Below are 26112 nucleotides of genomic sequence, written 5' to 3'. Positions count from 1 at the left end.
AATTTCAAGTCTCAAATTTTTTCTATTAATTTTAACTTACTATCTAATATTAATATTCGATGGAAAGTTATTTAAATGTTTAATAATTGAATATTCAAGCACAGGAAATATTTCATATTTTTTTTGTCCCTAAAATCGAATTGAAAAATTGAAATTTCACTGACTTTTTCGCTTAAGTCAAACTCAAAATATTTTTTCGGGAAAATTTGGTCATTCTTATAAACAATGTATCAGGTGAATAAGTACAATGACAATAGGATTTTGTATTTAGTTCAAAATATTGATTAGGGGAATAAAAAAATATTTTGCCAGGTGAGAAGTCCTGACATCTATTTTATTCGAGTCAATCATCCAAACACTCGATAATTACTTTAATTTATGGTTTTGAAGTTTATTTGACGCGTGTCATTCACTGACGATTGAAATAGACACTCGGGTGAGCCGAGAATCACACAAACATGACGGGAAAACGATGGAGCTGAAAAAAAAAAGAGATAGATTTGACGAATACACAGAGGGACTGAATCGAAGGAGCCGTGCCCCGTGTCGTATTGTTGGCTGACCAAGCGAACTTCCTGGTCTCGGATCAATTAAAATTTGAGGATTGTCCCTACGACTCAACCGTGGAAAATTGATGAAAAAAACTACGCAGGATTGAGGTGAACAGCCCAGTTCAGGACAGACTAAATGGATTTTAAAATCATTAGTAAAATCAGAGAAAGAAAATTTTTCATCTCCCGGAATTCAGGGGTATTTTTTAAGAAGAAAATTTCACACAATAGTTGACATTATCTGTGACCAAATAAATGTCCTAAGTCGAGTCTCAGATAATAACAATTTGAATTTTGTCACGAATATTTTCGAAGGCACTCTCTCAGTAAAAACTCCACGAAAATGGCAGATTAACAAATAAAACACTCAACGAAACAGCGCAGAAATAAAATTAAAATTATTAAAATTATTTAAACAAAACATAGATTAAATTATTCAATCATCAAGACTTCCTTCCACTGTCAACAATTTAATCCCACCTTTAAAAAGTCTACCATGAATGATTATTTTTCCCGTCAATTTTCATTGATATTTTCACTCATAAACGAATCAACATTATTAACGATGAAATAAATTTCTAAAATTGCTCCCCAGAGAATAAAAAACTGGCAACCTGTCATGAATATTCCTCGAGTCTGTGCTTTCTCAGTAAATATCCCAGGAGAATGGGAAAAAAATAAACCACTGAACGAGACAGTGCAGAAGAAAGATGAAGATGTGTCAGCGATCACGTTATTTAGAAGACACCCGGAAGGAGTGGTAGAACCAGCTGATGGACACGCGTGTCAAGACCCCCATTTTTTTTTTAACCCCCTGCCACATCACTCCCATTTTGATACTCAACCACAACTTTTTCCTCTCGTTCTCATCTCTAAAATGGTAAGAGTAATGGAGAGACCGTCCTAGGTTTCCGCGAGAGAAATAACAAGGAAAAAGTTCGAAAAATGAATTAGTGCTGGTTGGTACTGAAATACCTGAACTTCTAATATTAGACCTGTACACGCGATGAGTTTTATTTTTATGAGGCAGTACGTTCCACACTGGTTTGTGTTTTCAGTGTAATATTTTCAGAATTCAATCTACTTGGTAGTGCAAAGGAGTAACGGATGGGGTACAGATAAATGAGAGAAATGTAACAAGAACTTTACAATTTCCTTTGCAAGTAAAAAATCAACATTTTGTGGTAATTCTGATAGACGTAAAAAATTATTTGCGGTATTTGTTGCTTGAAATATGCAAACAATGGTCTACTACCCGCCAATCCCATCCGAACAAATCCCTATCATAAAAACTATCACAAAATACCTGAAAAATCAAAAAAAAAATATTTAAAAAAGAGAATTATACAAAATTAGAGAACTATAGCTTCTCCATCTTCATTTTTCAAGCAACGAGCAAAAAACTCCCTCTCCATAAAATTCTTCAACCTAACCCTGACTCCAATAAGCCCCATAACTTCCGATTATAAAAAAAAACTACTTAACGCCTAAGAGAAAACTCCACCAATTATTAAGTAATTTTCATTATTTAAAAGTCAATCCCGAGGTGTAATAATGATTCTCATAAAAATCAAAGTTGATTCCCCTCGATAATTCCTCAATAAATAAATAAAAAAATGAAAATTTTTGCCCTGAAGACACCTGGCAATTTCTCAGAGTCAGCCATCCTTGAAGCAAATACATCATCACCCCTTCCCCCCCTCCCCTATCCCCCTACGTATTCGCGAAAATTATCAATCATCACTGGAAGAAAACTCGGAAATTCTACAACTGCAGATATGGTGAAATCAGTGATGCGTGTTTAGTCCAGATGACTTTGCATTAATAGTCACCATAAAATCCTTTTTTTCTTGACATATTTTGTATACATTGTTACACCACAAACATCAACAGAACGATTAAATCTGCCTTGAAGTGATGTTTATACGATGTCTGGAGTGGATTGAATTTTGCCTTGGAGCCATTGTAAAAGGGGCCTTTACTGGAGTTTTAATATCCAACGTATGGAAACCATAACTCACGGTTAACTTCAACCTCTCCTCCCCCCCCCCCTACCTCACCCCTCATTCCTCATCTCTGACCCGCCGCCACACACTTTTCAAACAAAATTTTGTAGACTGACGGTGAATTGTTTGCTGAATACCATATGGTGCATTGGTTTAAGTGTACATTGTCAGGACACGTTGAGGTGCTGTTTCCTGATGGTGTTGATGCTCATGAGTACCCGAAGTGTTTGGACATTTCGATGAAGAATCGTCATTTAAAAGTTGAATTCAGTGGGAGAAATCGATACCGTTTATTGAAGACGTTAATGTTCATTTAGTAGTGAAGTGAACAAGTAAAAAATATTTTTAATTATCTGGGGAATGTGTTGTAGTAAGTAGGTTTAGTAATTGTAATGACAAGAATGAAAATTTGTTTGAGAAGTTTGTAAGAAGCCTGGTCTTTCAATAGGTTCCTGGAAATTTTGATTGGTTCGGGATTAATAGAAATTTTATTGTGAGAAAAATGTAATTTTGGGAGTCACGTTTGTTTTGGACAAACAAATGTGCGAAATTATCATTAGAACATTCGGTTTAAATTCTTGTTGGAAGAATATTTAATTGGCAAAATTATATTTATCTCTCGGTGTATGAAAAAATGACGGCAGAGTAGTGGTAAATAATCGATGGGGGAGAGAAAAATTCTTGAAAAATTACGTGTTTCGTCGTCTGTCAGTGGAAATAATATTCGGTAAAAATTATGGAACAGTTCCGCATTTTTTCATTGAATGTTCAAACTGTTTTGGACTTTTTCCAGAAGGTTCCCTGAAAGAGTGCGTGACTATTCCGTCATTTTTACCGAATATTGTTTTGACTGACAAATTACAAAACCGCCACATAATTTGCGCGCGATGAAAAAATGCTGCGACATTTGTTATAACACATTGTGGTGCTCGTCCAGTCATGTATAAGCAATAAAAATTGGCTGCCTTGCCTTCTTCGATTTAACCCTGAAGAGGACAGAATGCACTAAGGTCGAGTCGCAGATGTGACACGTGGTAGTGGGTGTGAACTGTCAACATGATAATTCAACGTATCAAGAGTAGAAAAAAAAAACAATACCATTAATGAACTTTCCGCGTCACTAATTCACGAAAATCCCGCCGGTTATCGACAATTTATTGCGCAATAGAAAATAGTACTGAGAGGGATTACCTCGGGGAAGAAAAAAAAAATGCAAACTTTTTTTTTCCTTTCAAGTTTTGACCTAAAACCCGGAGATGTGATGACGTCAGAGTCTGGCAGAGACCCCAGGAGCTCCCTGCATCCAGTGCTCTCGATGAGAGTGCCCAGAAGTTGCTGGGTGGGTCGATAATCGTGACATTATAGTGCGGGGCTGCAGTGCTGCATGCAAGAGAGGGAGAGAGAGAGAGAGAGAGGGAAAGAGAGGAACCCAAGTACAGGTGAGCTGCACGTTTTCAACAGAAAATGATGAACATGTCTATTTTTCCCCCCTAATAACATTTTTTGAATGATTTTTCTCAATTTCAGGGAATTTTTTTGCGAGAAATATTGTTAAATACGAAATTTAACAGTAAAGAGTGATATTACATTTTTTATTACCGTAGTTATCACGAAATATTCGTCCAAAATATTGCGAATATTAAAATCCTCAATAAATCCTCAAATTCCAAATTGATTTATTGCCTACTAATAAAATATACGCACTCATTTTCAAATTTTGGTTTAGTTTGGAACCTACGCAGGCTCTAATGCACATTTGATAAAATGTACCCACTGTTTACTATAGTAATCTCACTGTTTTTGTTTTTCTTTTGTATCTCGCACGTCTCTGTCATAGGGAATTCTCTCCCATAAGACAGTGTGAATAGAATAATAATATTAGCAATAAAAATGATAATAAAATACAAGGAGAGAAAATTTGTTGATAAATGACATGCCTGTTCCGTACTCTGCAAGTCAAAACAGTATTCAGTAAAAATTACGGAAATGTTACGCACTTTTTCATTTTCAGGAAAAAGTCCAAAACAGTCCAAAACATTTGATGAAAAAGTGGGAACTGTTCCGCAATTATTACTGAATACTATTTCGACTGGTAAACTACCGAACAGATAAGTAATTTTTCAAGAATTTTTCTCTCCGTGTAATATATTAATGGTAATTATTGAGAGTGCTTGATATGTGTGGACAAAAATCAATCATCTGTCTATAGCTGTTTTCAGTCCTTCTTAGTATGTTATAGTTTTTATAGTTTTTCTGCAAATGGTACCGAAATGGTTAAAATGGTTTTAATAAATAGAACCAGAGAACAAACAAAAAATAATGAATGAACAAGGGCTTTTTGTCAAATGGGTCTAAAGTGTCAAATCTTTGGTCACTAAGAGTCAATTGATATACCTTCTGCGTGCAATAATAAATAATTAAAGTTGATAATTAAATCGTTTTTATATTATTGAGATAATCCCTATCCATAATCCAATAGTAATCGCAGTGAATGACTGTAATGGAAAGAAAATTTAAAAATTTGTTCTGAACCCCACCAAATTTCCTATTTAAAAAATAATTTCTTTGATATTATACAGAAAGTTTAAATAATTTCTATAGAGTGATTTCCGCGGATAAATAATATTCTTGTGTAGTGTTCGGATGTTTCGGTTTCGTCAACCACTTCCTCAACACCCAATGACCGTCCGTCACACTCCAATTTCCCTGATGAAAAAAAATCCGAGTAAAAGTTCAATCTGTGATTATTTGAGCCGTCGCTGACAGCATTACAAGAAATGTCCCCTAGAAATTTCCATCCTGAAACACTTCCAATTGATCTCAACGATCATGTGCTGAATTCCACTTGCGGTAAGGTGGAATTTCATCCTCGGTGTTACCTCGGCTGTGCAGTGAAGCAAGCATCAAGATCAAGAGAATATCATCGATCAGTACCGCAACTAATATTGACGTTAACAAACGAAAACTGGCCCACTGCATATTACGAAAGCCTAATCCATATTGTGACAGTCCAGTGACATGGACAGATGAATTTGATGGAAATAAACTCACAAAAATATGAGAGAAATTATTTTTTTCTGAGCTTACGAAAATATTACAATAAACAATCATAAAAAAAAATATATGATACTTGAAAAATTGTTATATACAATGGCTTACACATGAAATAATAATATATATTTATATAATATGTGAAATTATGCATAATTATTCATTATATATATTATTTTATACGTAAATTATTTTAAATAATTATTTTCTTAATGGAATCATTGATTAACATATTCGGTAACGAAAGGATTAACAGGATCTTTCAAAATTGTTATGTTTCATATTATTGCTTCTCTTCTTATTTTTCATGTATAACTCATTGTTCATTTAATTTCATCAAATTAAACAAAACTTCTTTATGACGAATATTGTAAAATTCTCGCTTTAATTGAATGTAATCATTATAATTCCTATAATTCCTTTCCTGCACCCAACCCCTTAACGTTCGTTAATGCTCCTGTTATTAATTAAATTTAATTAATAAAATTAATCACAACATTCGATGCGATCGATTCGGAAGCAAAAACCCTAAATTCAATAGATTTCTCATTCACACATCACCTCAACCTTCACTCACGTCTGCAATCTAACGTTATTTTTCAATGTAAAATAATGACATAATGAAAAATCAGTAGTATAACGTTGAATCGCTTCACCTCCTTCACCTTCATTCCAATCACGAATTAATCCAGCGAACCTCATTGTAATCAGAATAGAAAGTTCACGCGTGAAGCGGTGAAAAGGTGAAAATGAATCGGCCGTTTGCATTAGTTTCCATCAAATCCAATGAGTGATTGGGCCAGTGGCTTCGAGGTGATAGAATCGAAATATTTCTCTCGCCTTACCGAGCCGTTAAGTCACGCGTGAACGCCCACATTTCAATGAATCGATGAGTCTGCTCAATTTTCATCTTCATTTTCAATGACTCCCGCCTTTCCAATCTACCATAAAACAACCAAATCATGAATCGCCGCCAACTGAGGAGAAATCCAACCGCTGATCTATCTCCAATTGTCGTGAGTGACTAAAAAAAATGTGAAAACACATGAAAAAAATATTTAAAGTGAATCAATCATTCCAAAGTAACAATGTTATTACTCAACATTATATTAGTTCCCTCTGTATTTCTCATCCTCTATTTCACCAGGAAAATGGCAGGATGAACTAATCGTGAGATCCAAATCGTGACTGAACTGAAAATTCAGTGTTATACCACAATCGAAATCCTTTTCTAAACTCTAGGATGAGCCTTTGGTTTGCGTGACGTTCGTCGTTAAACGCATACCCGAAGGTACTTCCTTCAAGTCTGGGGTAATTCACGCCGGCCAGTAAACTCAATCCTCCTGTACCTCCTGCCCTCCCCCCGGGGGCCACCCCCCCCCCACCCTCCCCCCTGACTCACGCCACCTCCTTCTGTTTCATCCACAAAGAGAAGATCAGTATTCGGCCTCGCTGGAGGTTTATAAATGTTCAAGTGCCACGGAATTTATAGATCGGGTACAATTATATTCGAGATGGTTCGTACATAGACTTTTATGCGAGTTTCAAGACTAGTATAATAAATTATTGATAAAGTTGCGTTATGTGTACGATGGAGTTTTTTGAAAAAATGTTGTGTTTTAGAGTTTTGAATTTCAGAAAATGTCGAGAGGGAAATAAATCATTTTGATTTTTCTTATGTGCAGCGGTGGTAAAATTTTTTAAGTTTAATTTCCTGGTACAGGGTAAACGTAGCTTGATGATGTTGGTGTGGTCGTTGAGATGCTGCGATATATCGCATTTTAATTGTTTTGATAGGCGGGGGGGGGGGGGGGGGGGTATGCAATTTTAGGGAGATAATTTTTTGGTGAATTTAATATGGGGAGAAAGTAAACAGAAAATTTTTGGTGATAATATTTCAGGGTCATTTTTTCAAGGGATTCAGGTAAATGTGGGGAATGCTCGGGGATTGTGGAACGGATGCGTTATTTTTATTAAATATTTACCTCCGGGTATTGAGTAATTGTTGAAGATGAGTAATTAGTTGTGGAAATATTTTTGTTGACGGAATTTCGATGATTGATCGGTTATTGATTTTGTCAACGAGTAGGAGAAGGATATTAAGAGAGATTTGGTGAAATTTAGTGAATAGTAGATAAAGTTCAGCAGTAGTTATTGAAAATTAACAATTAATTGCTTTAATTCTCTAAGGAGTTGTTGAAATTCAATATCTGCACTGCCAGGAATTTCCATCTCAATTTTCAATTCAATATTATTTTGATGAGAACTTTCAGTAAAATTTCAAACCAAATTTTAACAGTATTTCTAATTAATTTCCTTCGACTACTCGTTGATATATTTTAATGAGTAACTAATGAAAATTGAAACATTGAAAACACTGCCATCCTAACAAATTCCGATCCTTTTCTCCAAATAATTTATGAACTATCAATTTTCCCAAATTGTTTCTATTCAGCATCTCACGACAAATCGACTTCACACCTCAGAAAATAAGAAAACAGTTGAATCAAGTTAAATGATTTATCAATCAACAACGAATGGTCAAAACCTCAACAATTCTAATCATAGAATAATGAAATAATAAACCTTCACACAATTAACGAGAAATTTAATGGACCGAATGCATTAAATTCTTAATAAAAAAAAACCAAGAGAAAATTTGGAATTTTTCAATCGCAATGCTTTCTCGCCTGATAGACAGTTGCGTGCCACAATTATCAACGTTAATCGCAGACAGACATGCACCTGATGACTCCTACCGAACCTCCTGGGATGTTGCACAGATTGCCCCCTTTTTTTCGCTCAGTTTATTCCAGGAAATACCGACCAATTACTCCCCTTTTTAATTTTTTTTTTATTTATCCAACTCCAGTGACGCTACTGTTACTCCACAACGCTTCCTGTATCACACAATTTTGACGTTTTGGTGATTTAATTGTAGGGAAAATAGGAAAGTAGAACAATCCTTACAAATTTTTTCGTAAATTTCGAAATGACACGATTACGGGGAATGTACGAACGACCGGAATTGGGTTATCACGGGGTGAATCAGTGTAACGGTTGTTTCCGGAATTATTATTGACACCAAGACAATTACTTTTTTTTTTTACGGTGCCACAGGCCCAAAGACGGACACACGCCGGATTAAATTAACGGGACAACAAAGACTCTCCATTTTTCTATTCACGAGTTCAAAGGGATTGGAACCTTTCGGAGGCTAGTTCAAAGGTTTAAACGACAAGCGATTGCGCAAAGTAATGAGTTCCTTCGATGGGACAATCGTATTGACGGATGAACAGAGGAACATGCTTGTTCAATCAGCTTGTTCGAACATTCCATTATCTAATGTCATCTCGAGAGGACTTGAATCCTATGAAAATATTGAAAGCGAAGAATTTAGCCTCAACAACTTTTTTTATCCCGTCAAATTTCGGGTCAACGAAAGGTGGTGAAGTGCGAGTGAAGGTAAAAGTTGTTACGAATGTCCGAGTCTATTGTTACTCATCTACCAGAGGATTTTCACTTTGGGTATTCGAGTGGAAGTCGTCGATCTGTGAAAGAGAAACTATTTTACACGAAATTTGATATTCAATTGTGAAGTTCAAAAGCCCTTTTCGGAGACGAAGAGAAATATTTTCGAAAAATTGGCAATTCATGTGATTTGCAGAGGGAAAATCTTTACCGATAAATTTTGTGATAAAAAATCCTCCACTAAAGGGGAATATTAATAACAAGTGGTGATTTTTGCAGGAGAAACCCTCAAATATGGGATAATTTACAAAATTTCAGTTCTGACTCGGATCTCTTATATTTTTTTTTTTATATATTTTTTTTCCAGAAGTTATTCACTTGAAATATTTTAACGAGAAATTTTTTATAGAAAATTGAATGATTTTTCAGCTGTCTAGACTTATTTTGAATTTCTCGTTCCATAAAATTAATCAAGAATTACTCTACTAATCGATTCACACATAAAAATAATGATTTTGACATTTAATATTTGGTAAAAATGCATTTTTAAAAATTCCTAACAGTAGTTCAGCCTCGTGGTAGCTTCTTCTGACCGATTAGGACGACTATTTCAATCTGAATTGACTTAATACGTTTGACAACACTATTGATATTCTAACAGTATTCATTAATTATCACATACTGAAAACCAAAAAGTCGAGTATGCATACCGTTACATGCATTCTTTACTGTGTGTCTTTCTCTCAGGGTTTACATGGGTCAACACAAATGCCACACGTATTTGAATAATATTATGCGGTTATTTTTTCATTAAAATATGATCTCTATTTTAGTCGATCGTAATGGTTGGCTGAATCAGATGGTGCCGGAGTGGGCATTGAAGTGTGACTGCAATTAACGTGGTTACAACTTGATGGATGAATAATCGTTAAAAAAGAGCCGAAAATTTTTTGATGGTACCATCTCGGGTAGAAAAATTATTATCTGCCAAAGACCTTCTAGAATGCTTCAGAATAATCATCGAAAGATTTTTGAAAGAACTTTTCGGATTTTTCAGATCTTCCTGGTGATCCAAAAAGATTCTTTTAACGGTTTTCGGAAGACAATGATTTTTTCTGAAAATGTTCTGAATTTGACTTTGGAAAATAAAAAACTCTCGTCTGAAAAAAATTATCTTCTGAAGATCTGCCAAAGAATATTTTGAATATTTTGAAAGATCTAAGAGAGACAAAAATTTATCTATGTGAAATGTCAGAAAATTATTTCTCAAATTCGAAGTAAAAAATCTTTGTCTCTGTAACAAAATCACGAACACAAAATATTCGTGTATTTTGTTGTTAAAAAGTCAAGATAATTCTGGATTATTCAGCAGACGTGAAATTATTAAATCCACAGGATAACGAAAATTATTGAATCATTTGAAATTTCGCAGAAGAGTTTCTCTGAAAATATAGCAAAGTAATAAAACGAGATAAGATTTATATCTTGACTTATCTCTGAGTCTTTGGTCGATATCTCGAAATCCAAAAGAGATAGATTAATTTTGTTATCAAATTTTCTACAGCACTTAATTCACTCCCCAAAAACGTTCTAACAAAATATTTTCGATTTTCCCTGGATCCCGAGATATTCATAAAAAATCTATCAACAGTCAAAACAGACTCATCTTGTTCTACCCCTTCGCTCCTAATTCTACCTTCAACTTCCTTCAAACTACCAAAACTACAAATTCAAATACAACTCCTGTTTAATTTCCCCAAAAAATCTACAACTCTAATACGAAAAAATAAAAGCTCAACAGCGATAACACACTCCATTCGGAAGCAAAATCATTTGTCACAGTGATACCTCACAAATCGTAACCCAACCTCAGATATTCCCATAATTTACAAATAAACTCGAATAGACATCTTACACCAAGGTACCGATAATTTACAATGACTGTAATTTGAATCATTAAGAATGATTGAGCTGGTCCCTCCATCAGCGAGAAATAACCTGTCAGAATGATTACGGTATGAATGAGAGAAGTTACGTGTAAATGGGTTTCGAATGCCAGCTTTTCACTGGTATAAGTTGTCTGTGAATTCTCAACGTATTCCTCGAGACAGCATCAACTCGATCATCACATACAGTTGCTAACGGAAGCAGCATATCTCACCATATGGTGTTTGTACATTTTACGTACGACTGCTCAACAGATTAAATGGAAGTGTTATTAATTAAAGCCACTGTATCGATAGTCAGATAGTCCAAGCATTCATTCATTATCGTATCAAATAAAATTAAAGAATTACTGATGATGCCAGAGAAAACTGTGATACTTGCAATTGGGTCGAAATATATTTACTCCATTGATGAACAAAGAGTTGAATAAATCATGATGAATTATAACAGTGAAAAATCTTGTACTCTCGACGATTTCTAACTCAATGACGATGCTGAAAATCAGTGGAGCCCAACGGCACGTACGAACACTTGGAAATTTACTCGCTTTTTACAGCGCTTGGATTTCCATCACTTCCTCTAATTACTATTGGAAGGTTCAATGACTCGGGTGGATTTTTTTTACACTTTATCACCTGATTTAAGAATTGTTTCTGACGGAACTCATTTCCCTCCGTAGCTGATTTATCGAAGTCGAGGTCAATGGCTCTCAAGGATTTTTTTTTTATCCTGTTTTTTCCATCCGTTACGGAATTTTGGGATTATATTGTTCTGGTCCTAGGGATTTTCGAGGTGCTCTTTGTCCGATGATTACAAAGGATGTGAACGAAATGCTTTTTCTCTCTGGGTCCACTGCCGTGAAGATATTTTAGAGAGGGAAATACTGCTTTCTTCGATTTAAAAAATCCCATCTTCAATATTACATTATCGATGTCGACTTTCCAATGATGTGGTTTTGATCAATCAGATCTCAATTTTGAGTATCCAAGGATGTCTTCGAAAGGGAGAGGTACGAGTGGCATTTCATTCTGTCATTTTGGGTAACAAAGAATGAGGATTTCGATGTCACTTGGTATGCGATGTCATTTGGTATGTGATGATGAGTTGGGGGATAGACACCTCTTTGTTCATCTCCTGAGGGGTCTAATGAACCATCTAGCCAAGCCCTCTGGCTGATTGTGTTCGTGTTTGGAAGTCCAGTAGCAGTTGGATCAGTTACAAATCCTTCGATTGAAGACAGATATTCGAAGATCAATCGTGTATTGGTGAGATTGGAAAGACGAGAGGAGATACGGTATATGTTGTATGACATGTGGATGAGGGGAAATCGTCGGTTGATGGAGAACAAAATATTCTAAACAAGTCAGAGATCTGAAATGATGACGAGTGTTTCAGTTGTTTTTTTAAGCTATCCTCGTTTCTGAAGCTTTTGCCTCTGGATGGGGAAACGCTGTGAAATTATTTGATGTTTGATTTTCTAATTTATCCAGAAATATGTGGAAATATCATTTCCCTGAATCTGAAATCCCTGAAATTTCAGTCGGATGTGAAATTGACTTTTTATAATGAATTGGAAAGTTGCAGATGTCATTGGAATATCAGTGGTAATTTAATTCGGAATTTGCAGTTTGAATGGGAGATTGTGTGTACAAGTAATCATGAACTGAATTTAAATTTACTAGTGTAAGTATTTAAAAGGCCAAAGATTACTTTGTTCTCAAGAAATATATTCTAGTGTACGTAAAATCATGGGCATCTTGCTTTCCAAGATCAGATTAGATCGCACCATAATACATCGTTTTCGGGGACAACTCGAAAGAATGTAAAGACTTGGCGACTACAATATTCTCTCAACACTAAATAAATTTTTAAAAATTAACCTCAAGATGTGATATATTCAAAGAGTTTGTTGGAGAAAAATATTTGGAAAGAAAAATTATAATTCTGTTAATTAAATATTCTTCTGCCACAAATTTAACGCTCATTTTTTTAATGGAAATCATAGAAATCTGATTATCCGAAATAAATAACATTGTCAAAAATATATTTTTGTCTCAGTGTATAAACCTGATAATGTTTTTAATTTTATTGTACGATATGAGTAATTTCAAAACTTTTGCAACCTTTAGATTCTAAAAATTAATCATCACTATTTTAAGGATTTGTAAGTAAAGAATGAATTATTCAGACCCAAAAATTAAGATTAAAAATTGGGAAAAAATTCATGCAAGTTCCCTATTGTCTTGAGACCTAAAAATGAATGAAGTGAGTGATCTCCAGTGTCCCCTGGAATGAATGAAGGAAATTCTGGTGCTCAAGCCCCCCTCCCCCGAAAAGCATAAAAAGATGAATCACAACTTAGTCTGAATCTTCATAAATATTTCATCAGAAGATCAAATAATTGATGACTACGTTCTGCAATGTGAGACGAGTATTCTTAAGGAATACATCAGAGAGATGACGCAATAATGCTCTTATTAGCAACAGGTTTCGCTCCATTAAACAACCCAAGTAACTTGACAGGGCGCAGGAGGAACTGCTCAGATATTTGCGATTGGTAACATATTTCCCGTCGTTACGGCCTGACTGAGACAGACCGATTTTATGGGATATTTCCGTTGTGTTTCATAGCTATTGGTGACTATCGAGTTATGAATTTGACTATTTATCTAAGACCACCGAAATCAACAGTAACAGTGGCATAAATTAACAATTGTGAGGAAGAGAACGATAAAGCTACCAAATGTGTTTAAAACTCTGGGAGAAATGTTTTGAGAAAAGACCAATTTGGAGTACACGTGCGTCAACAGAAAATAGTTTAAAAATTCACTTCCATATATGACACAAGAAGATGAATATTCAATAAAAATTATAAATCGTTCAAAATTTCAATTCCCAGAATTTTTTGGCTTTTGACAAATGTCAACAAAATGTTTGTGAACGTACAATCTCTCTTCTTCCGAGCAAAGGGACAACTTCCTTTACAAGTTGAATAAAACCTTATTTTTTAAAACATTTATCTTAATTTGTGAACCAAAAATTTTTGAATATATTTGTTTATAACGTAAACTAAATCAAATTCATGGAAATAGGAATTTCGTTGGTATTTTTTTTTTTTTGTAAAATGTCTCTTCACTTGAGCATGAAATTAAGTTTCTTGTCTAAATCTCCTCTTTCCATTTTCAACTTTTTCATGGAGTCAACCGATTGTTCACGCTTTTCCATGTTCATCGTGACCAACAATTTATCAATTTATCACAGATATTCACAGAATTTTCGGCCAACTCTAGTGAAAATTAGTGAAACTCATTCATACCGTGTAATTTGTATTTACACCTAGTGTTGGGTCAACGCACCGATGTATCAGAACTATTGCGGATATGGTTTCACAAAATGGCTTCATGCTGCCTGTTTCTATCTTCACTGAGACGACAAGGAGCGGGGAAAAGGGTAGGGAGAGAATTATTTATCGTTAGAACAGTTGGGAAGTGAATCGCAAGAAACTCGATTTACTGTGTTTCGACTCACGGATATAATCGATAAATACGATTCACCTCTCGTTCTTCATTTCGTGATGGAGGAAGTGGAAATGGAGATGATTAACTGCACTTACCTGAAACATAAACAAAAACAAGTTTTTTAGAATGGAAATTATGAAAACCAATCGTCGTTGCTAGTGGAATTTTTCTATTAATTTTTTTATCAATCGATTATTCATTGGGAACAATACCTTTCAACACTGCTATCGAATTATCCTATTTATAAACAATATCTCCCTCATTATGAGGATTTCCCACCCTAAGGAAATTATTCCTGATTTTTTTACTGAACAATCAGTTAAATTATGAAGTATCCAATGGAATTTTAGGTTTCATATTCACTTGATGATGAAATTTATCAAATAATTGGAACGTTGAATCGAATGTGATGTAAAATTTGAAGAAATTGGAAACTTGACGAGTAAAATGCTTTCACTAATATTAAATAAATAAAAATAATAATCTTTCATTGTAAGCTGACTGGGCTGTCCGATAAAATTAAATCCCCCGGTGAATTCGAATTATCCACAGGAGCCTAATGCCCATGGAAAGAACGACGTCGAGTGTTGGCGGCCGGAATCATGCTCCGGCGTGCATATAGGCTTTTTTTTTTCTCATATATTTAATTTTCTTGTACTTTATTTCGTCGACCTCTATCATCTCCACTTGTGTCAAATGCCCCCTTCCCTCTCCCTTGAGCTTTCACCTTCGAGATAAAAATGTTTTTCTAAGGATTCTAAATATCGTCCGCCACCAGACGAAAAAATTAGAGGGAAATTGTGGTTTACAATTATCATGCAACTGGAGACATTTGTAAATGTTTTTTTTTCTCCGTTAAATCCAAAAACAATTGCGATAAAAAATCTTAATGAGAATTGTCGGCCGGAGTTTGATGCCTCCTTTAATTGGATCTTGTAACGCATCGAGAGCTGCACACAATAAAGTCGTAAAAAAAAGAGGACATCTGTAATGTGTTTAACAAAAAAAATTAATAAAAAAACTAATAACACTCGTTGAGAATTTCTATTTGAAAATTTTCTCGAGATGACTGAATAATAAAAATTGAAATGAATGAAAAAAGGTAATAACACACACTGGGAATTTCTATTTGAAAATTTTCTCGAGATGATTCTCACAATTTACCCGTGAAATTACCCATTGCAAAGCTTACGATTCGTAAGATGCAAATAATTGAGAGAAAGGGAATGAAGACGACTGAAAATCATTCGACTGGGATACAATTAAAATTGTACAGTGCGAGAATTATTGCGAAATATTATTACTCGTGAGTGATTATTGTAAACACCCACAGATTGGCATTACACCACACGCATGATCGACGTAACAAATTGACACAGAGACCTGAACAATAATTTTTTTTATGACATTTTTTTCTAACCGGTTCTCATACTTTTTTGTCAATGAATCGGCTGTTATTCTTGAAAATATGGGAACTATGGTGGTCAAGCCCTGGGGTTTCTTTCACGCCCTCGTGACCACTGAGGTGCAAATTAACGCGTTTCCGCGCGTCGCTCTTTCTCGGCGGAAAAATCAAAAGACAGTGTCAAGTTTGTGGAAGTTATGTTTGTGTCTAGTGGCAACTGAATTGTTCAGGACAATTCATTGATTTCGTTGGCGAAAACGATTTCACACATTTCGTTGGCGAAAACGACGAATAGAATTTCGGGTTAAAAACTTGGAAAGTTTGATAATTAATTAATACGAAATTTTTATGGATTTTTTTGCTACAAAATCGCCCGAGAGAAAGTTTTTATAAACATTACTCTTTTAGACAAATAAAAGTTTTGCAAGAATCATCGTTACCTCATTTCAATCAAATTAATATTTTCAAGTTTCAATTTCAATTAATTTCTTTGATGTTACAAATTTTTTTTTTGTTTTACATCGACTCCTGCTCTTTAAATTTATTCAAAATCCATTCAAAATTAATATATGATGATCAAATTGTCATCTAAATTTGAGAAATTATATCTCAAATCCAGAATTAATTTGATTAACTATGATAAAATTCACCAGTTGTTCTAAAATTTTCCTTATCTGCATAAAAATTACTGAACTGAAGGAAAAAATTTCAAAAATGGCAGAGTAGAATATCCTCAACCTAATTAATAATCAACTTCACTGGATATTAACTGCTAATTGTTGTGATTCGATAATTAAATTCATCGATAATTATTTTATTCTCAAGTTCATTAAAAAAAATCAGTAAAAATTAACAAAATAATTCCTCCGGTAAATCGTTCTTCCCATAAAGTGAAATGTAAAATCACGAAACTGAGGTGTTTATCCACCAAAAAATATGCAAAATCACTGCCTCGACCCTTGCCCTGAGTACTTGACTCCACACAACGAAGAGGGAAGTCGTCTCCATACAAATTAAATCCAATCAGATCAAATGAACTCATCAAGAAAAATAGTCGAGTACCTAGACAGTTAAAATTGCCACTCGTTTAATTCAAGAAAAAAAAAGTTGACTATAGTGAATCTCAAGACAGAACGAAGGGAAACAAGAGGAACAAGTGCATTTACCCCCTCGTGAGCTTTGCAAAAATAAATAAATTCAAGACAATGTAAAAACCATTCAGACACTGGCGGTTACTTTATGATGAAATGAAGGATAGGCCAGGAATCCCAGTGAAATTCGTCTCTTTGTAAAGTGGCTGACTGGTATTTCCTGGAGTTTACGAGTACGTTTACGTGTTTGCCCTCAAATTGACGCCCTCGCTTGGTCGCGTGCCTCGAGTAATTAACTTCATCTTGCAATTTTTACTTAAAAATCCCACCCTATGAGCTGATTCTCCAACATATGAAGAAGAAAAACTTGATAAAAATTCGCTGACACATGAAGAAAAAAGTCTGTGAAAAATTACTGTGCAGAATTGAGATTTTACTTGTACAAATAATTGTAATTCTGTAATTCAAACTACATGACTTTGAATATGTCTCTAATAACATTAACTTGAGATTAAAAAATAATGACAATAGATATTGCATTAATTTTTATGATAATTCAACATTTCGCATTCGCCTGAATTTTTCTGAAAGTTTCCTGAAAGTTTCTCATAACTTCTTCTCACCTCACTTAAATTAATCACTTAAATTAATTACGAGGCTAATTTGAATAAAAATTAATAACTTAAATGAATTACAATTATAATTTAAATGTCCCTGAAAATTAATATTTCCTCATTTTTCTCACGCAGTTTAATTAACTAACTTGATAACTAAAAATAGTTCAATCTACAATTCAACTTGTAAATTAAACTATGAAAGATACTCGACTATCCTCAACTAATTTCCCTTGGAGATAAAGTACCTGTCCATCACGACAAAGCCGCAAAAAATTTTCTCCAGAAATTATGACAATTCAATTAACGTTACAAGAGCTCGCATAACACTCCTTATCACTCAAAATATCGTCCTAAATACCATTCAGCAGTTAATAACCGTGAAATATTCACCAAGTGTTCTATTATCTCTCGACAAGATACTAAATCCGTAAATAAAGAGCTTGAGATCTCTGGGTTACTGTTGTTATGCCCCACCAAATGAGACATGTTTGAGGCACCAGAGTGTGGGCGAGCCCAGGACTCGTTCTCATTATCAATGAGAAAGTCCACACACGACCCGTCGAGTCACTGGGTGCAGCGTATTTTTCATTTCACCATCTACATCAAAGATTCAAGAATGAAAAAAAAAAAAAAATCGTGACAAAAAAATTAATTAGTCTGACAGAATCACCCAAAATCATCAAATTAAATATTTCAACTGAACGAACCACAAATCCAGTTCCATTTCACCCACCACTCGACCCATTTAATTAATTCAATTCAATCTGGCATAATTGTATTCTCAAAATTATTAAATTAATTTAATTGGATAATTAGTTTGTAACGCACTGTTCATCTTAATAATTCAATAATTGAGTGAAATGTACTAATCCCTGAGAGATGAGTCTGTGGTCATTCAGGAGATGCCCCAGTGGTCATGTGTAAAATGTTTTTCAACGTCTGCACTCCTGCGGTAAATCAAACAGTATTAACCACGTATTTCCTCATTACGTGCACAGTTAACCGGGTGTGGTGCGGTAAAACTTCTGGCATTATGAATATTAAAGGAGCACAGTCATTAGTAAGAGTCATTAAAGCGTCTTAACACATGCAGTTTAAGGAGAAATCTATGAACGGAAATAACGAAGGGGGAGATGCAGTGGTTGGAAGAAACAAATGAGGAGACCAAATTGCGAACATCATGAAGTGATTCTACGAAAAAATTTGTCATGAAACATTAAAAAAGTCTTCGACATTCGTCGTTCCAAATAATTAGAAATATAAAAAAATGAAAAATCATTAATGGATATCATTTAAAGTTCTGTGCAACATAGTCACACTCAAGAGTAATACGATTGTCATTATTGAGAGGTAATTAAGCTCCTCTGGGAATGACTCAATCCAAGAAATATCATTTTTTTTTAAATAAATGCCTCTATCAACTAAATAAATATTTGACTAAAATATTTTTTTCACACATCCTTTTCACCTCCTGCTAGCATATGAATCCATAAACAAAAGAATATGATCGCCTATCACAATTTCTGTTTGAGGAAGACCTTTCAGAAATCCTCAGAATGAATATCGAAAGATTTGCCTGATGATCCGCGAAGATTCGTTGACAGATCTTCGGAAGACAATTTTTGTTTGTCTTCTGAACGTTCTAAAAAGAGCTTTTCAAGAATATTTTCTAAAGTCAAATTCAGAACATCTTCCGAAAAAAATCCTGTCCTCCAAAAATCGATTAGGGCCACCAGGAACATCAATCGAAAATCTTTTCAATGATTCTCCTAAATAATTCCGAAATATCTATGACAGACAATTATTTTTCTAATTTTTTTTTTTCGGATTTAGAATTGATTCAATAAAAAAATGCCAGTATTTTTTAATTTTTTTCAGACCTTTCAACTGTCGTTTTTTATCTTCACTTCAGCATAATTTTTCATAATATAAACTAATTAAAATGATTTGATACGAATGAAAAGATAATTTTTTGAAGAATTCTCTTAAATCAGTGCATATGATATTTAAAAATGTTTATCGCATTATTTAATTCCCACATCTAGTCATTGAAATTACCTGAATCCACAACGAAGTCTCCAACAAGTTTCAAAATATGCTTAAATATTCTTAAGTACCTTCAATCAAGAAATAACTGCATTCTCCACATGATTTTTCAACCACTGGATACTTTCACCCTGGCAGACAATTATGCTCGAATGTTTTTGGAGCGAATCATAAATTGTTAAGAAAACGGAATAACTATTCTATGGTGCATCCGAGCACTGAGATGGGCACCAAAAGAGCCAGTCAATAGTCCACAATTATCTATAATTTTTTGTCATTAATTTCTTTTTCGTTCTTAAACCTTTCATGTAAATGTCGAAATAATGCTTCGACGGATTGTCTGAGGTAAAAATTATGGCATTATGTATATTATAGGATCATGGGCATTAGTAGAAGTCATTAAAGCACCTTAACACATGTAGTTTAAGGTGAAATCTGTGAACGGAAATAATGAAGAGGGAGAAGTGTAGTCATGGGAAACAAATGGAGAACCGTATGGTGAATATCATCAACTGATTTGAGTATATCAGTCTCGTCCCTCATTAATCCCTTCTTTGTTCATAATTTATCCTGTTTTTATACCTCTATTGTCCTGTTGATGATTACATTATCTCATACCCTCATCTCCTACATTGTTGTAACCCAATATTGCCAAATTTTTTTCCGCCATTTTGAATCAATTTCGGACTCCAAATTGTTCATTTACCGAATATTTTTCAATTTATAACACAAAAAATTCCACTAAATGAATATTTTTTATGGGATTTTTCCTCTAATGTATAATTTCCTTTTTATTAGAAGTTAAAATGAAAAAAGGTCATTAACAAACACCCGGTATTTTATACTTAATTGTTGTATATTCGATAATTAATGTCTGGTCTTTGACCCTTCATATCTTTTCTAATTATTATCACGATAGACAGCTCATCGATTTTTAAATTAAAAAATATTTTGTATTTTGTATTATGGTTTTTAAATTATTGAAAAATAATGTGTAGATTTGGCGGGAAAATATGAATTTCCACCCTTGATGCACAATTTAATTTTATCAATGTGATTAACCCCTTCGCTACTGAATCGTCTGTCTTGTGCGGAAAATTATAGAATATTCAGGGGACGTAAATTCAAATCAACTATATTTCTTCCGTAATTCGGGGGTACAATGGTGTTGCAAAAATAATTACGAATCTGCTCCACAATTTTTTACTTGAAATTACAATTTTTTCCAGAGTATTCCCTAATGATTACCCAAATCATATCTGAAAAATATACGATAACATCATTAAAATGTTCCGATTGGATTCCGTAAATGGTGGATGCACTATAAGCTCCGTAATTTTAACTGATTATTTCTAGTTGTGTCTTGGGTCGTGCTACATATTTTGTCATTAAAATCTTCTTCGTCCTTGAAACTTTCCTATAAATATCGGAATGATGCTTCGATGGCAAGGAGCACAGGCATTGGCAAAAGTCATTAAAACATCTTAGCACATGTAATTTACGGAGAAATCTATGCGCAGAAATAATGAAGAGAAAGAAAGATAACAGCATTGAAAATAAATGAGGAGCCCAATTATGAATATCATGAAGTCATACTGATAGAACAAATTAGTTATTATAAAAGAGTATTATTTGGTTCCACCAAACGTTCATTTGTTAATAATCAACGCATGTGTAATTAATACATTTTGTTTCACTTGACTTTCGCCTTTTAAATGACCCATTGATTAATTTTAACTCTTCATGAACATTTGTTTCGTCACATTTAATTGTGTCGTGCGTTAATAGTTAACAAATTTCTTCTTTGAAATAAATTAATAGCTTTATCAATGCATTTACTGGAAAATTTCGGAATTTTTGGAATTCCCTTTCCCTGAACGAACGAGTATTTCTCTTCCTTTTAACCCAAACATAATCTGGAGAAAGAAGAAAAAAAGATGAAAAACACGACTTTTAAGTGCTCTCAATGACGAAATAACAAACTGCATTCTCCATATCGTTTTTAACCCCTGAATACCTTCACCCTAGCCAGTAATTATGTTCGAATCCATTCGAAGTGAATCATAAATTGATAAGAAAACGAGATTATTATTCTGCGGAGCAGAGATGCGCACCAAAAGAGCCAACTAATTGTCCACAATTATCAGCAGCTGACGAGGTGGGGAAAAGAAGAGATTTCAATCCGGTTCATTCCCTCTATTCCTGACGACTTCTTTCCGAGATACGATACGAAGGTTAATGCCAAGTGGAACTCAACCGATTTAAGAATATACATATGTGTTGAATCAACTAAAATGGAAGTGTTGAGATCGAACTCGTTTTGAATCCATCAGTGATTGATTGAAATTTTATTTTTACGAAAGGACAGAGTGTGCGAGGTTAATCTTTGAAGTGAATAATTTTTTCAATTTTAACTGCATTCGAGCGAATATCGACCTTGAAATAATGGCACTGGTTTCTCATTTGAACTGTGGAAAAATTACTAGTTAAGTTTCAGATGAAAAATGTTGAAATTTTTCAAAATAACTCATTTACACGAGAGTTTTGTATTTTTTGTTAGTGAAAAATCTAATAAATTCGCTGGAAGTGTTATTTATAACTCCTTGTGATGGTAAAAATTATTAACTAACTAAAAAATTTAAGTAATAATTTCTCTCAACTAATAATTCCCTCCAAATGAATTGTTTAATATTATTATCACTATATTTGACTCTAAAATGTGACTCTAGGAAATTTATCAAATATTTTCAATTTGATTTCCAATATTTTTTTTTAATTGATCGTATTATTTGCATTTGTTTATCGTTTGTTTTGTGGTATACAATATACTCAATTTAAAGACAATACTTTTTTGCAAAAGTTTAATTGGGAAAAAAAATTGGGGAAGAAAAATACGGCCGTTTGCTCCAGAAAATCAAGTGGAAAATTATTGTGAACCTCTGGCCGTAACGCGGACCGAAACGGTTGCACGAGCACGAGAAATATCCGTACAATTGCCAACCTGTTTAATCACGATCAATTGCTACTCAGAATCCTTTGTAAACATTCATCCCGTAAAAACGGATAACACAAATTTACATGATTGCTGGTGGGTCGCATGTAAAAGATATTACCAACTCGATATTTACGCAAATTTTGATTTCCTCAAATTGATAGGTTTGTAGTGCATGACTATTTCACCAGAGGCCACGAAAAATTATATAGAAACTCGTTTATTTTATTATTCAGATTTAATCAAATCAGAGTAATCATTACACCCACGCGAGTAAATATCTCCGGTAAATAAAACTTTCAAATTGTCCAGCATTCACCATCAAACAGTGGAGTATTTTTCATTGATTGGGAATAAAGCAGTACATATGTATATGTTGGGTTATATTATCTCCTATCAAATGGGTCAAACCGTAGATATTATTGAGGGATTAATTTACAATGGAAAGTAATAAAAAAATTCCCGAAATTCCTCGCTCCGAAAAATCAGAAATTTATTAAAATGAAAAATCATTAACGAATATCACTTAAGTTCTGTGCAACATAGTCACACTCAAGAGCAATACGATTGTCATTATTGAAAGGTAATTAAGCTCCTTGGAAACGACTCAATCCAAGAAATATCATTTTTTAAAAATAAACGCCTCTATCAAGTAAATAAATATTTAACTAAAATATTTTTTTCACTCATCCTTTTCACCTCCTGCTAGTCTATGAATCCATAAATCAAAGGATATGCTCGCCTATCGCAATTTCTGTCTGACGAAGACCTTTCAGAAATCCTCAGAAGAAATATCGAAAGATTTGCCTGATGATCCGCAAGAATTCGTTGACAGATCTTCGGAAGACAATTTTTTTGTCTTCTGAACGTTTTAAAAAGAGCTTTTCAATAATATTTTCTAAAGTCAAATTCAGACCAACTTCCGAAAAAAATCCTGTCCTCCAAAAATCTGTTAGGGCCACCAGGAACATCAATCGAAAATCTTTTCAATGATTCTCCTAAATAATTCCGAAATATCTATGACAGACAATTATTTTTCTAATTTTTTTTTTTCGGATATAGAATTGATTCAATAAAATAAATCAACCGAAGATCTTTTCGATGATTCTCCGGACGAATTGCGAAACATCTTTGGCAGACAATAACTCTTCTACGCAGATATCCAGTCCCTGATCTTGAACACTCCAACACGCAGACGATTCCAGTAAATTCTCCATTGATTTTTTCCAGAAAACTCGCGTGCTCAGACACAGCTTTATGTACAGAAGCTACTTGATGAGGTCATTCCACTCTGTCTCGAAAATTCCCATTAATGGGCGCCAGTGTGTCTCGAATGATTGATTGAACGATGAGTGTGTACCACCAAAAATGACAATTACCCAAAAATTCAAATAAATCCCACGCATTAAATTTCAAAAGTCAAAGTAAAAGTAGACGAACAAAAATTATTGACCACAAATGTGATGATGCAAAAGCACGCTCTGAGAATTTTCTTACCCAATATGGAAGTACAACGATGGTCTGCGTTTATGAATCACTTCTGGACGCGGAATAAACGACAGAACTATAAAAGGTACGAGAGAACAATTCCCATACGATTTTTACGAGTCTCCTCAGCTTCTTATCAGTTTGAATAATCGAGACGTGCGAAACGCGCGAGGAGAGATTTTTTTCAGCAATAAAAAACCCCTAAAAAAAATGTCAGACGATTTTTTATTCAGTGGATTCACCTCGATTTTCATTGAAATGTTCCATCCCCTCGACAAATTCATCTCACCACATTATCACTGGAGTCCAGGATTTCGAATTTTCTCAAGAATTTATCTACCACACGTGAAAGGAGTATCGACAGCCGGCAGCTGAGGAAGAGATAACCCGTTTAACCCTCTTAGGCCCGTAGTTTTAGAATCAACAAGCCAAGAGTTTCCGGCACGCGAGAAATATAACGTCACGAATTCTAGTGCCACAAATTTCTTGGTCTTCATATCGAGCTATTCAACTCTATCGATTATATTTTGCGAAATATTTGAAAAATCTCCCCACCCCCCTACCCCCTCCCAATAATCCAGTCTACCGTTTTTTAAAGCCCCCATTAAATTATTTTTAACAATATAATATCCAGGGAACAATATTTTCTCCTCATTTTATAAAAATAAAAAAGATACATTGAGGGAAAAAATTGGAAAATGTAAAAATATCGGGTCTTAATGAACAATTTAATTTGTTAATCCATCCCAGTGATAAAAAAAAATTCTGCTGTCAAGAATATTTACATTTAACTTATGTTTAATTTACTTAATATCAGAATTTCATGAAAATATTTGTTTTCTTAGTGCAATGGAAAAAAAATAATAATAAAATTTCGATTCAAAGTACTCTATTTACCCCTACCCTAATTATTCACCAACAACATTCTGATCCTTTCTCCCTCACGTAATTGAGATCATCTAATTAACCTAATTACCACACATTCGATAAGAAAATGACCCACAACAGTCTCCCATAATTACCCTAGCGTCCATTCAATTAATGAAACAGCCGTAAACTCTTCGCGATAAAAATTCACACCACTTTAATTGATAATTCCCGTAATTAAAACATTAGTCCTGACGAATGAAATGTTCCATATACAGATTATGTACCTGGTCTTGAATCTCTGCGTGTCGTCCTGTCCGGCCCACATTTTCCCCGTTATCAGTGTAAAAATTTAAAAAAAACAAAATGAATAAAATAAAATTTTTAATCAGTGCAACGTTTCGTATCCTCCAGCCTGTATATTCCAACTTATTCCTCAAAAGTTCACGATATCCCACCCACCAGACTCTCTTTTGCACCTTGGATGCACGCGATGGGGTCAAGAGGTCCTCCCACCGTCAGTTTCACAAGTCCAATTCTTCAGTTAACTTCAGTTCGCCTTTTAAAGGACTAAAAAAAATTCAAGGCTATTTTTTTTTTCTATATTTTAATGACTCGTCTTTAACGACTTAAATTATCACTTTCAAATGGAACAGACACTGTGTGCTTACGGTGTCTGCGTGATGGGAGCAACTGAAGTGCCACCAGAAAGGATCGTTTTCTCGGTGTCGCGTGGTGCTGAATCAGGTCCCCCAAGTATCAGCCGGGTTCCAACGCATTTGCACGCCCCGAATGTATACGTATGTATGTATCGGTTTACTTTCGTGTGTTTTAACTTTCGTTCTTGGGTGCGAGTTTATCCACAGAGCTGATGAATGGCGGGAGATACGAATTTACGAGTAAATAATTGATTTGTCTCAACGGTTTTGGTGATAATTGGACGGAGAGAAAAATTATGAAAAAATTATGTGTCTGTAGATAATTTTGAAAAATTATAGAATTATAGATTGTAGAATTTTTCAGTAGAAAAAAAACGGAGATTTCGGTATTTTTTTTATAATT

The 26112-nt window shown here is 34.2% G+C and overlaps 2 long non-coding RNA genes across 2 annotated transcripts in view; one reads left to right on the top strand and one right to left on the bottom strand.

Annotated features, from left to right (window-relative positions):
• Positions 1 to 6213: 6213 nt before the first annotated feature.
• LOC135166474 (uncharacterized) overlaps positions 6214 to 26112 on the bottom strand; it is a 28584-nt gene continuing 8685 nt past the window's right edge. The window contains exon 2 of the long non-coding RNA XR_010299690.1: positions 6214 to 6632. This is a non-coding gene — a long non-coding RNA (uncharacterized LOC135166474). The remainder of the gene's footprint in view (positions 6633 to 26112) is intronic.
• On the top strand, positions 24012 to 25055 carry LOC135166475 (uncharacterized). The gene is made up of 2 exons (XR_010299691.1): positions 24012 to 24268; positions 24417 to 25055. It is a non-coding gene; the product is annotated as an uncharacterized LOC135166475 (long non-coding RNA).

Source organism: Diachasmimorpha longicaudata, chromosome 10 (genome assembly GCF_034640455.1).
Source record: "Diachasmimorpha longicaudata isolate KC_UGA_2023 chromosome 10, iyDiaLong2, whole genome shotgun sequence".
Taxonomy (NCBI): domain Eukaryota; kingdom Metazoa; phylum Arthropoda; class Insecta; order Hymenoptera; family Braconidae; genus Diachasmimorpha; species Diachasmimorpha longicaudata.
This window is presented reverse-complemented; position numbering and strand designations above follow the sequence as displayed.